Here is a 13,517-nt window from a genome sequence, read left to right on the forward strand (position 1 = left end):
TCAGGCCTCATAACTTGACCTGCGGAAAAAGAATTTTTTGAAAAAATCCCTAAGCCCCGGGGTCACAATTTCTGCAAAAATCTCAATTTCTCCAATTCACTCAAAAATGGTGCCTGATGGTTGCAAATGCTCCCCTAAAAGGTTTGGCGGTCGTAACAGAAGGTTTTTTATCACAGGACAAGAAAGCAGCCCTCCACAACTTGACCTGTGGAAAAAGATTTTTTTGAAAAAATCCCTAAGCCCCGGGGTCACAATTTCTGCAAAAATCTCAATTTCTCCAATTCACTCAAAAATGGTGCCAATCGGTTGTAAATGCTCCCCAGAACGGTTTGGCGGTCGAAACAGAAGGCTTTTTATCACAGGACAAGAAATCAGCCCTCCACAACTTGACCTGTGGAAAAAGATTTTTTTGAAAAATCCCTAAGCCCCGGGGTCACAATTTCTGCAAAAATCTCAATTTCTCCAATTCACTCAAAAATGGTTCCTGACGGTTGCAAATGCTCCCCTAAAAGGTTTGGCGGTCGTAACAGAAGGTTTTTTATCACAGGACAAGAAATCAGCCCTCCACAACTTGAGCTGCGGAAAAAGATTTTTTTGAAAAAATCCCTAAGCCCCGGGGTCACAATTTCTGCAAAAATCTCAATTTCTCCAATTAACTCAAAAATGGTGCCTGACGGTTGCAAATGCACCCCTGAAATGTTTGGCAGTCGAAACAGAAGGCTTTTTATCACAGGACAAGAAATCAGCCCTCCACAACTTGTCCTGTGGAAAAAGATTTTTTTGAAAAAATCCCTAAGCCCCGGGGTCACAATTTCTGCAAAAATCTCAATTTCTCCAATTCACTCAAAAATGGTGCCAATCGGTTGTAAATGCTCCCCAGAACGGTTTGGCGGTCGAAACAGAAGGCTTTTTATCACAGGACAAGAAATCAGCCCTCCACAACTTGACGTGCGGAAAAAGATTTTTTTGAAAAAATCCCCAAGCCCCGGGGTGACAATTTCTGCAAAAATCTCAATTTCTCCAATTCACTCAAAAATGGTGCCAATCGGTTGCAAATGCTTCCCTAAAAGGTTTGGCGGTCGTAACAGAAGCCTTTTTTATCACAGGACAAGATATCAGGCCTCATAACTTGACCTGCGGAAAAAGAATTTTTTGAAAAAATCCCTAAGCCCCGGGGTCACAATTTCTGCAAAAATCTCAATTTCTCCAATTCACTCAAAAATGGTGCCAATCGGTTGTATATGCTCCCCAGAACGGTTTGGCGGTCGAAACAGAAGGCTTTTTATCACAGGACAAGAAATCAGCTCTCCACAACTTGACCTGCGGAAAAAGATTTTTTTGAAAAAATCCCCAAGCCCCGGGGTCACAATTTCTGCAAAAATCTCAATTTCTACAATTCACTCAAAAATGGTGCCTGACGGTTGCAAATGCTCCCCTGAAATGTTTGGCAGTCGAAACAGAAAGCTTCTTATCACAGGACAAGAAATCAGCCCTCCACAACATGACCTGTGGAAAAAGATTTTTTTGAAAAAATCCCTAAGCCCCGGGGTCACAATTTCTGCAAAAATCTCAATTTCTCCAATTCACTCAAAAATGGTGCCAATTGGTTGCAAATGCTCCCCTAAAAGGTTTGGCGGTCGTAACAGAAGCCTTTTTTATCACAGGACAAGAAATCAGGCCTCATAACTTGACCTGCGGAAAAAGAATTTTTTGAAAAAATCCCTAAGCCCCGGGGTCACAATTTCTGCAAAAATCTCAATTTCTCCAATTCACTCAAAAATGGTGCCTGATGGTTGCAAATGCTCCCCTAAAAGGTTTGGCGGTCGTAACAGAAGGTTTTTTATCACAGGACAAGAAAGCAGCCCTCCACAACTTGACCTGTGGAAAAAGATTTTTTTGAAAAAATCCCTAAGCCCCGGGGTCACAATTTCTGCAAAAATCTCAATTTCTCCAATTCACTAAAAAATGGTGCCAATCGGTTGTAAATGCTCCCCTGAAAGGTTTGGCCGTCGAAACAGAAGGTTTTTTTATCACAGGACAAGAAATCAGCCCTCCACAACTTGACCTGTGGAAAAAGATTTTTTTGAAAAAATCCCCAAGCCCCGGGGTCACAATTTCTGCAAAAATCTCAATTTCTCCAATTCACTCAAAAATGGTGCCAATCGGTTGTAAATGCTCCCCAGAACGGTTTGGCGGTCGAAACAGAAGGCTTTTTATCACAGGACAAGAAATCAGCCCTCCACAACTTGACGTGCGGAAAAAGATTTTTTTGAAAAAATCCCCAAGCCCCGGGGTGACAATTTCTGCAAAAATCTCAATTTCTCCAATTCACTCAAAAATGGTGCCAATCGGTTGCAAATGCTTCCCTAAAAGGTTTGGCGGTCGTAACAGAAGCCTTTTTTATCACAGGACAAGAAATCAGGCCTCATAACTTGACCTGCGGAAAAAGAATTTTTTGAAAAAATCCCTAAGCCCCGGGGTCACAATTTCTGCAAAAATCTCAATTTCTCCAATTCACTCAAAAATGGTGCCAATCGGTTGTAAATGCTCCCCAGAACGGTTTGGCGGTCGAAACAGAAGGCTTTTTATCACAGGACAAGAAATCAGCTCTCCACAACTTGACCTGCGGAAAAAGATTTTTTTGAAAAAATCCCCAAGCCCCGGGGTCACAATTTCTGCAAAAATCTCAATTTCTACAATTCACTCAAAAATGGTGCCTGACGGTTGCAAATGCTCCCCTGAAATGTTTGGCAGTCGAAACAGAAAGCTTCTTATCACAGGACAAGAAATCAGCCCTCCACAACATGACCTGTGGAAAAAGATTTTTTTGAAAAAATCCCTAAGCCCCGGGGTCACAATTTCTGCAAAAATCTCAATTTCTCCAATTCACTCAAAAATGGTGCCAATCGGTTGCAAATGCTCCCCTAAAAGGTTTGGCGGTCGTAACAGAAGCCTTTTTTTATCACAGGACAAGAAATCAGGCCTCATAACTTGACCTGCGAAAAAAGAATTTTTTGAAAAAATCCCTAAGCCCCGGGGTCACAATTTCTGCAAAAATCTCAATTTCTCCAATTCACTCAAAAATGGTGCCTGATGGTTGCAAATGCTCCCCTAAAAGGTTTGGCGGTCGTAACAGAAGGTTTTTTATCACAGGACAAGAAAGCAGCCCTCCACAACTTGACCTGTGGAAAAAGATTTTTTTGAAAAAATCCCTAAGCCCCGGGGTCACAATTTCTGCAAAAATCTCAATTTCTCCAATTCACTCAAAAATGGTGCCAATCGGTTGTAAATGCTCCCCTGAAAGGTTTGGCCGTCGAAACAGAAGTTTTTTTTATCACAGGACAAGAAATCAGCCCTCCACAACTTGACCTGTGGAAAAAGATTTTTTTGAAAAAATCCCCAAGCCCCGGGGTCACAATTTCTGCAAAAATCTCAATTTCTCCAATTCACTCAAAAATGGTGCCTGACAGTTGCAAATGCTCCCCTGAAATGTTTGGCGGTCGAAACAGAAGGCTTTTTATCACAGGACAAGAAATCAGCCCTCCACAACTTGACGTGCGGAAAAAGATTTTTTTGAAAAAATCCCCAAGCCCCGGGGTGACAATTTCTGCAAAAATCTCAATTTCTCCAATTCACTCAAAAATGGTGCCAATCGGTTGCAAATGCTTCCCTAAAAGGTTTGGCGGTCGTAACAGAAGCCTTTTTTATCACAGGACAAGAAATCAGGCCTCATAACTTGACCTGCGGAAAAAGAATTTTTTGAAAAAATCCCTAAGCCCCGGGGTCACAATTTCTGCAAAAATCTCAATTTCTCCAATTCACTCAAAAATGGTGCCAATCGGTTGTAAATGCTCCCCAGAACTGTTTGGCGGTCGAAACAGAAGGCTTTTTATCACAGGACAAGAAATCAGCTCTCCACAACTTGACCTGCGGAAAAAGATTTTTTTGAAAAAATCCCCAAGCCCCGGGGTCACAATTTCTGCAAAAATCTCAATTTCTACAATTCACTCAAAAATGGTGCCTGACGGTTGCAAATGCTCCCCTGAAATGTTTGGCAGTCGAAACAGAAAGCTTCTTATCACAGGACAAGAAATCAGCCCTCCACAACATGACCTGTGGAAAAAGATTTTTTTGAAAAAATCCCTAAGCCCCGGGGTCACAATTTCTGCAAAAATCTCAATTTCTCCAATTCACTCAAAAATGGTGCCAATCGGTTGCAAATGCTCCCCTAAAAGGTTTGGCGGTCGTAACAGAAGCCTTTTTTTATCACAGGACAAGAAATCAGGCCTCATAACTTGACCTGCGGAAAAAGAATTTTTTGAAAAAATCCCTAAGCCCCGGGGTCACAATTTCTGCAAAAATCTCAATTTCTCCAATTCACTCAAAAATGGTGCCTGATGGTTGCAAATGCTCCCCTAAAAGGTTTGGCGGTCGTAACAGAAGGTTTTTTATCACAGGACAAGAAAGCAGCCCTCCACAACTTGACCTGTGGAAAAAGATTTTTTTGAAAAAATCCCTAAGCCCCGGGGTCACAATTTCTGCAAAAATCTCAATTTCTCCAATTCACTCAAAAATGGTGCCAATCGGTTGTAAATGCTCCCCTGAAAGGTTTGGCCGTCGAAACAGAAGTTTTTTTTATCACAGGACAAGAAATCAGCCCTCCACAACTTGACCTGTGGAAAAAGATTTTTTTGAAAAAATCCCCAAGCCCCGGGGTCACAATTTCTGCAAAAATCTCAATTTCTCCAATTCACTCAAAAATGGTGCCTGACAGTTGCAAATGCTCCCCTGAAATGTTTGGCGGTCGAAACAGAAGGCTTTTTATCACAGGACAAGAAATCAGCCCTCCACAACTTGACCTGCGGAAAAAGATTTTTTTGAAAAAAATCCATAAGCCCCGGGGTCACAATTTCTGCAAAAATCTCAATTTCTCCAATTCACTCAAAAATTGTGCCTGACGGTTGCAAATGCTCCCCTGAAATGTTTGGCGGTCGAAACAGAAGGCTTCTTATCACAGGACAAGAAATCAGCCCTCCACAACTTGACCTGTGGAAAAAGATTTTTTTGAAAAAAATCCCTAAGCCCCGGGGTCACAATTTCTGCAAAAATCTCAATTTCTCCGATTCACCCAAAAATGGTGCCAATCGGTTGTAAATGCTCCCCTAAAAGGTTTGGCGGTCGTAACAGAAGGTTTATTATCACAGGACAAGAAATCAGCCCTCCACAACTTGAGCGGCGGAAAAAGATTTTTTTGAAAAAATCCCTAAGCCCCGGGGTCACAATTTCTGCAAAAATCTCAATTTCTCCAATTCACTCAAAAATGTTGCCTGACAGTTGCAAATGCTCCCCTGAAATGTTTGGCGGTCGAAAGAGAAGGCTTCTTATCACAGGACAAGAAATCAGCCCTCCACAACTTGACCTGTGGAAAAAGATTTTTTTGAAAAAATCCCTAAGCCCCGGGGTCACAATTTCTGCAAAAATCTCAATTTCTCCGATTCACCCAAAAATGGTGACAATCGGTTGTAAATGCTCCCTTGAAATGTTTGGCGGTCGACACAGAAGGCTTTTTATCACAGGACAAGAAATCAGCCCTCCACAACTTGACCTGCGGAAAAAGATTTTTTTGAAAAAATCCCTAAGCCCCGGGGTCACAATTTCTGCAAAAATCTCAATTTCTCCAATTCACTCAAAAATGGTGCCTGACGGTTGCAAATGCTCCCCTGAAATGTCTGGCGGTCGAAACAGAAGGCTTCTTATCACAGGACAAGAAATCAGCCCTCCACAACTTGACCTGTTGAAAAAGATTTTTTTGAAAAAATCCCTAAGCCCCGGGGTCACAATTTCTGTAAAAATCTCAATTTCTCCAATTCACTCAAAAATGGTGCCAATCGGTTCTAAATGCTCCCCTAAAAGGTTTGGCGGTCGTAACAGAAGGTTTTTTATCACAGGACAAGAAATCAGCCCTCCACAACTTGACCTGCAGAAAAAGATTTTTTTGAAAAAATCCCTAAGCCCCGGGGTCACAATTTCTGCAAAAATCTCAATTTCTCCAATTCACTCAAAAATGGTGCCAATCGGTTGTAAATGCTCCTCTGAAATGGTTGGCAGTCGAAACAGAAGGCTTTTTATCACAGGACAAGAAATCAGCCCACCACAACTTGACCTGCGGAAAAAGATTTTTTTGAAAAAATCCCTAAGCCCCGGGGTCACAATTTCTGCAAGAATCTCAATTTCTCCAATTCACTCAAAAATGGTGCCTGACGGTTGCAAATGCTCCCCTAAAAGGTTTGGCGGTCGTAACAGAAGGTTTTTATCACAGGACAAGAAATCAGGCCTCATAACGTGACCTGCGGTGTAGCCTTATTAGAGTTCACCGATTGGGTCTGCGTTGCTCCGGGACAGGAGGAAGGAAGTCAAAATGACACCGAGGTTGTTTCAAAGAAAGAGTTTATTCTGCTCTCCGGATAGCAGAAGGCACTTGCGTGGTGAGTCCACAGCAAGTACAAAGAAATGACAGGTTTCATTCAGTTTATATATCCTCCAGGCACCCTCTCACTCCTCCCCTAGGAGCCCAACCACGTCGGCGTACGTACACAGGTTGACATCACATATGTTCCTGCTCTGGCACTCTCAACCATAAAGGGATCTTCCTTCCTGTACTTCTGACCATAAAAGGATATTCCTGTTCCTACTCCTATCTTGGAGCAAGAGGTCACTACTTCCGAGAACATGCTCTGGCGTTAGTCCCAGACTTGGGTCTCTGCATCATTTGTGTTCAGAACATAAGATATGTCTGTTTCTGTTCTACTGGTAGAGTCAAGGCCAGCCTTGCCGTCAAACTGATAAGGGAGAGAGCTGTGTTCTTGTTTTGCATTTGCTCAACGGCTGAAGTTTATGCATTTTAGCTAAGGAGAAATGGGGATTTTGGTGCAGTTTAAAAGCTGCCTGCACAGTCAGTTTTGGGGTTTGGGAAACCCATTCCTTCATTCCCTACTCTTCTTTTGGACAGCCTTTCGGCTCGTCCCAAGGTACTGGCTGGTATTCTCATGTCAGTGCTGTAATCTGGGGCCGAATTATTCGTAACATCATTTTATGCATCATATTTTGCAGGCATTGCGTTAAGCAGGGTATACAGGAGCAGAAAAGAAGCAATATTAGTCTATTAACATCATTACAAGTCCTCTAAGCCACCCAAGGTTTGGAAGCCACTCAGTCAACCAAGACATGTTCCATCCGTTCCAGGTTGGGACAGGAACATGGGCTACTTTCTCTTTCTGTTGCCAGGTGTCAAAAACTACACCATGGTCAGAAGTGTTAAAGCCACAGGCTCCTTCTGTCAAATTTAACACAGCCCAAAATCCGGCGGAACCCAAAATCGGGGCCGTAACTGAGGACTCATTCCAAGGCACAGGGAGGAGGGGTACTCCTCCCAAAGCATCTGTAGGTCACAGAGTGCGAGAGGTCCCGGGTGCAGACCATGCAATTGGTTTGGTTTTGCAGAATAGGCTTCCATTTCTGCGTGTTGCGGGCACCCCATTCTCTCATTAGCCTCTGGGTTACCTTAAGTGGTGTGGGTGCGGCGATGGCCAGAAATCAGAAGACTACCATCCCGGCTAAAACCATGTCCCCCACAGCCCTACTTGCATCATTTGGGCACAGGGATATATCTATTTCCTAATACCTTCTTCTTCTAATAAGGAGGGTACCTCCCACAAAGCTATATACAAAGCTACATATTCAAAGGGAAAGAAAAGAAAATGTCCTCTTTTAGTCCACACTAGAATTTTCTCTTGCCATGCGTAGAGATGCCAGTTTCCCGGGGTGGCACCAGCAGGGTGGTCGTTTGGTGGGCGCCGAGCCGATGCGATGAGGAAAAGCATGAGGCGATGTCTGTAGGGCACTGAGAGATGGTGAGTCGAAGGGGTTGGTGTAGATCAATCGTAGCAGTCCAATCTCATACTGCCTGGGGTGTGCTTCATCCTTCAAATCAGGCCTGCTGTAATATATGCAGTCAGGTGTTGGAGGCCCATCCTCTCCCATAGGTAACCAGGTTAAGAGTCTCAGTAATTTGCCAGCTGCAACCGTGGGTGCATGGGCAATATAAGTCAGCTGCTAGGCGCTTCATCATCTCTGCTTGGGATAGAAAAATAAGTTCCTTTCATGTCCACCAATGCTGGCACAGCATGAGGAGTGACGCACGTAGTTTCTTGTCCAAAGGTGAACCTGTCAGTTCTCTTTTAGTCAGTGGCAGCCGCCACTACTGCTCACATGCAGGGAGGCAAACCTTGTTCCGTAGTGGTTAATTTTTCAGACAAATAGGCTATGGGTTGGTCATCAACAGGGTCTAACAATTACCTTGATAAAATTACCTTGATAAAAACATATTTTGCCATGTGCAAATGGCTTTAGATACCTACTAGGTCCACAAATCACCATATAGCATATATTCAACACACACACAAAAACGACAATTTGAGCCCAACAAAGGACTGCTGGACATCCAAAGGGCCCCATTTTAACCTGGTTTCCAGACTCCACCAAGGGCTGCATAGCGTCTTTGTTTCTGTATTAAACAGAGACACTGCAAGGGGGATGATTTACTGCTTTGTCCCCGTAACCCTCTTACTTCTCTTCTCATCTATCTGAACATGGGATGGGGGGGGGTTAAAACCCCATCCCTTTTGACAACACTACCTTTTTCCATACATTTGTACATTTTTACTTTTGATCAACATTTAACAAGCGGTTTCTAAATCCACCAGGGTACCTTATGCAACAGAGTCAATAAGAAACAATCTTATTAACAAAAACATCTTAACATACCAGGTAGCTCAAAGCACAGTGAATTGATGACATTCAAATTCTGAAACCAGTACATGATTATATTAGTAATTGAAACCTTCCCACCTTTATCATGAAAATATAAAATTTGACCTCATTAACAACTCATGTCACTTTTAATGTTAAAGACCAAATAATCCTACCCTTTTTTTTAAATACTTGTACTCTGCAAGATTCTAGGTGTTTTAAGGTCTGTTTTCCAACCCCCTAAGACGCAGTACAGTAGATGTGGCAGAATTGAGAACCCCTTCATGCAGGGTTCTATTCCTGCCTCTGCAGAGCACATATCCTTTTTTTTTTTCCCGGACCCCACGTGTTGGCAATACAATACAAGCCAACTGGACGCACCTATGCTGGTTACTGCCAGAATACAGAAAGGAGCTTAAAGGGGTTTTTTCAACTGTAGCTTGACATTTCCAATTGTCCAAAAGAACAAACACTGCAAGGGGGTCGGTTTACTTTTTCTTTTCTTTTTTTTCTTTTTCTTTCCCTTAACCTCTGGGACACTCCGTCCACCTAACGTTGTTTCTCACTCAGTCACCTTTCTCCGCGTCCTGTTAGTGGCCTAGACGGACTCGCGTAACTAGGAACCACACCTTACAAGGACCACACTTTGCTTCGTCAGCGGCTCTGAGCCTCGATGTCTGATCCACTCAAAACATTCACTGGAGTGACCCCATACACAAATAAATACACATACATACAAACCCCATACACATACAAACCCCATGCACCTCCCCAATCCCCTTTACCCACAAACTTCCCAAGACCGGTGGCACTTTACTGCTCTTCTACCGGCAAACCAGCGGCACACTACTGCTCTCTACTGGCTAAACCCAGCGGCACTTTACTGCTCCTACTGGGCGGGGCTGATCAAACCCCTGACTCCCACAAAACAAGCTGTGGAGCCTACCTTTCCCTTCCCTTGGGCACCCTTTTCCCCGTGCAGCTGCTGTCTTTCTTCCGTCTCTGCTGCGTCTCCACTCAGGTACGGGGTGGGGGGCTCCCCCTAGAAAACGTAGCGTGCGCGCTTGGAGCCACCAACGCCGACTGAGCTGTTCGCTGAGCAGTGACGCCCCGGTCCTTCGTCCTTGTCCTCAGAGAACACGGATTCCCGGCCAACGCACCAAGAAATGTAGCCTTATTAGAGTTCACCGATTGGGTCTGCGTTGCTCCGGGACAGGAGGAAGGAAGTCAAAATGACACCGAGGTTGTTTCAAAGAAAGAGTTTATTCTGCTCTCCGGATAGCAGAAGGCACTTGCGTGGTGAGTCCACAGCAAGTACAAAGAAATGACAGGTTTCATTCAGTTTATATATCCTCCAGGCACCCTCTCACTCCTCCCCTAGGAGCCCAACCACGTCGGCGTACGTACACAGGTTGACATCACATATGTTCCTGCTCTGGCACTCTCAACCATAAAGGGATCTTCCTTCCTGTACTTCTGACCATAAAAGGATATTCCTGTTCCTACTCCTATCTTGGAGCAAGAGGTCACTACTTCCGAGAACATGCTCTGGCGTTAGTCCCAGACTTGGGTCTCTGCATCATTTGTGTTCAGAACATAAGATATGTCTGTGTCTGTTCTACTGGTAGAGTCAAGGCCAGCCTTGCCGTCAAACTGATAAGGGAGAGAGCTGTGTTCTTGTTTTGCATTTGCTCAACGGCTGAAGTTTATGCATTTTAGCTAAGGAGAAATGGGGATTTTGGTGCAGTTTAAAAGCTGCCTGCACAGTCAGTTTTGGGTTTGGGAAACCCATTCCTTCAGCGGAAAAATATTTTTTTGAAAAAATCCCTAAGCCCCGGGGTCACAATTTCTGCAAAAATCTCAATTTCTCCAATTCACTCAAAAATGGTGCCTGACGGTTGCAAATGCTCCCCTAAAAGGTTTGGCGGTCGTAACAGAAGGTTTTTTATCACAGGACAAGAAATCAGCCCTCCACAACTTGACCTGCGGAAAAAGATTTTTTTGAAAAAATCCCTAAGCCCCGGGGTCACAATTTCTGCAAAAATCTCAATTTCTCCAATTCACTCAAAAATGGTGCCTGACGGTTGCAAATGCTCCCCTAAAAGGTTTGGCGGTCGTAACAGAAGGTTTTTTATCACAGGACAAGAAATCAGCCCTCCACAACTTGACCTGCGGAAAAAGATTTTTTTGAAAAAATCCCTAAGCCCCGGGGTCACAATTTCTGCAAAAATCTCAATTTCTCCAATTCACTCAAAAATTGTGCCAATCGGTTGTAAATGCTCCCCTGAAATGTTTGGCGGTCGAAACAGAAGGCTTTTTATCACAGGACAAGAAATCAGCCCTCCACAACTTGACATGCGGAAAAAGATTTTTTTGAAAAAATCCCTAAGCCCCGGGGTCACAATTTCTGCAAAAATCTCAATTTCTCCAATTCAGTCAAAAATGGTGCCTGACGGTTGCAAATGCTCCCCTATAATGTTTTGCAGTCGAAACAGAAGGCTTTTTATCACAGGACAAGAAATCAGCCCTCCAAAACTTGACCTGTGGAAAAAGATTTTTTTTGAACAAAACCCTAAGCTCCGGGGTCACAATTTCTGCAAAAATCTCAATTTTTCCAATTCACTCAAAAATGGTGACAATCGGTTGTAAATGCTCCCTTGAAATGTTTGGCGGTCGAAACAGAAGGCTTTTTATCACAGGACAAGAAATCAGCCCTCCACAACTTGACCTGCGGAAAAAGATTTTTTTGAAAAAATCCCTAAGCCCCGGGGTCACAATTTCTGCAAAAATCTCCATTTCTCCAATTCACTCAAAAATGGTGCCTGACGGTTGCAAATGCTCCCCTGAAATGTTTGGCGGTTGAAACAGAAGGCTTTTTATCACAGGACAAGAAATCAGCCCTCATAACTTGACCTGCGGAAAATTTTTTTTTGAAAAAGCTCCCCAAGCCCCGGGGTCACAATTTCTGCAAAAATCTCAATTTCCCCAATTCACTCAAAAATGGTGCCTGACGGTTGCAAATGCTCCCCTAAAAGGTTTGGCGGTCGTAACTGAAGGTTTTTATCACAGGACAAGAAATCAGCCCTCCACAACGTGACCTGCGGAAAAAGATTTTTTTGAAAAAATCCCTAAGCTCCGGGGTCACAATTTCTGCAAAAATCTCAATTTTTCCAATTCACTCAAAAATGGTGCAAATCAGTTGTAAATGCTCCCCTGAAATGTTTGGCGGTCGAAACAGAAGGCTTTTTATCACAGGACAAGAAATCAGCCCTCCACAACTTGACCTGCGGAAAAAGATTTTTTTGAAAAAATCCCTAAGGCCCGGGGTCACAATTTCTGCAAAAATCTCAATTTCTCCAATTCACCCAAAAATGGTGCCAATCGGTTGTAAATGCTCCCCTAAAAGGTTTGGCGGTCGTAACAGAAGGTTTATTATCACAGGACAAGAAATCAGCCCTCCACAACTTGACCTGTGGAAAAAGATTTTTTTGAAAAAATCCCTAAGCCCCGGGGTCACAATTTCTGCAAAAATCTCAATTTTTCCAATTCTATCAAAAATGGTGCCTGACGGTAGCAAATGCTCCCCTGAAAAGTTTGGCAGTCGAAACAGAAGGCTTTTTATCGCAGGAGAAGAAATCAGCCCTCATAACTTGACCTACGGAAAGAAAATTTTTTTAAAGCAATCCCTAAGCCCCGGGGTCACAATTTCTGCAAAAATCTCAATTTCTCCGATTCACCCAAAAATGGTGCCAATCGGTTGTAAATGCTCCCCTAAAAGGTTTGGCGGTCGTAACAGAAGGTTTATTATCACAGGACAAGAAATCAGCCCTCCACAACTTGACCTGTGGAAAAAGATTTTTTTGAAAAAATCCCTAAGCCCCGGGGTCACAATTTCTGCAAAAATCTCAATTTTTCCAATTCAATCAAAAATGGTGCCTGACGGTAGCAAATGCTCCCCTGAAATGTTTGGCAGTCGAAACAGAAGGCTTTTTATCGCAGGAGAAGAAAATAGGCCCTCATGACTTGACCTACGGAAAAAAAATTTTTTTAAAGCAATCCCTAAGCCCCGGGGTCACAATTTCTGCAAAAATCTCAATTTCTCCGATTCACCCAAAAATGGTGCCAATCGGTTGTAAATGCTCCCCTAAAAGGTTTGGCGGTCGTAACAGAAGGTTTATTATCACAGGACAAGAAATCAGCCCTCCACAACTTGAGCTGCGGAAAAAGATTTTTTTGAAAAAATCCCTAAGCCCCGGGGTCACAATTTCTGCAAAAATCTCAATTTTTCCAATTCAATCAAAAATGGTGCCTGACGGTTGCAAATGCTCCCCTGAAAGGTTTGGCAGTCGAAACAGAAGGCTTTTTATCGCAGGAGAAGAAATCAGCCCTCATAACTTGACCTACGGAAAAAAAAAATTTTTAAAGCAATCCCTAAGCCCCGGGGTCACAATTTCTGCAAAAATCTCAATTTTTCCAATTCACTCAAAAATGGTGACAATCGGTTGTAAATGCTCCCCTGAAATGTTTGGCGGTCGAAACAGAAGGCTTTTTATCACAGGACAAGAAATCAGCCCTCATAACTTGACCTGCGGAAAAATATTTTTTTGAAAAAATCCCTAAGCCCCGGGGTCACAATTTCTGCAAAAATCTCAATTTCTCCAATTCACTCAAAAATGGTGCCTGACGGTTGCAAATGCTCCCCTAAAAGG

Source organism: Podarcis melisellensis, assembly GCF_964234715.1.
Source record: "Podarcis melisellensis genome assembly, chromosome: 9".
Taxonomy (NCBI): Eukaryota; Metazoa; Chordata; class Lepidosauria; order Squamata; family Lacertidae; genus Podarcis; species Podarcis melisellensis.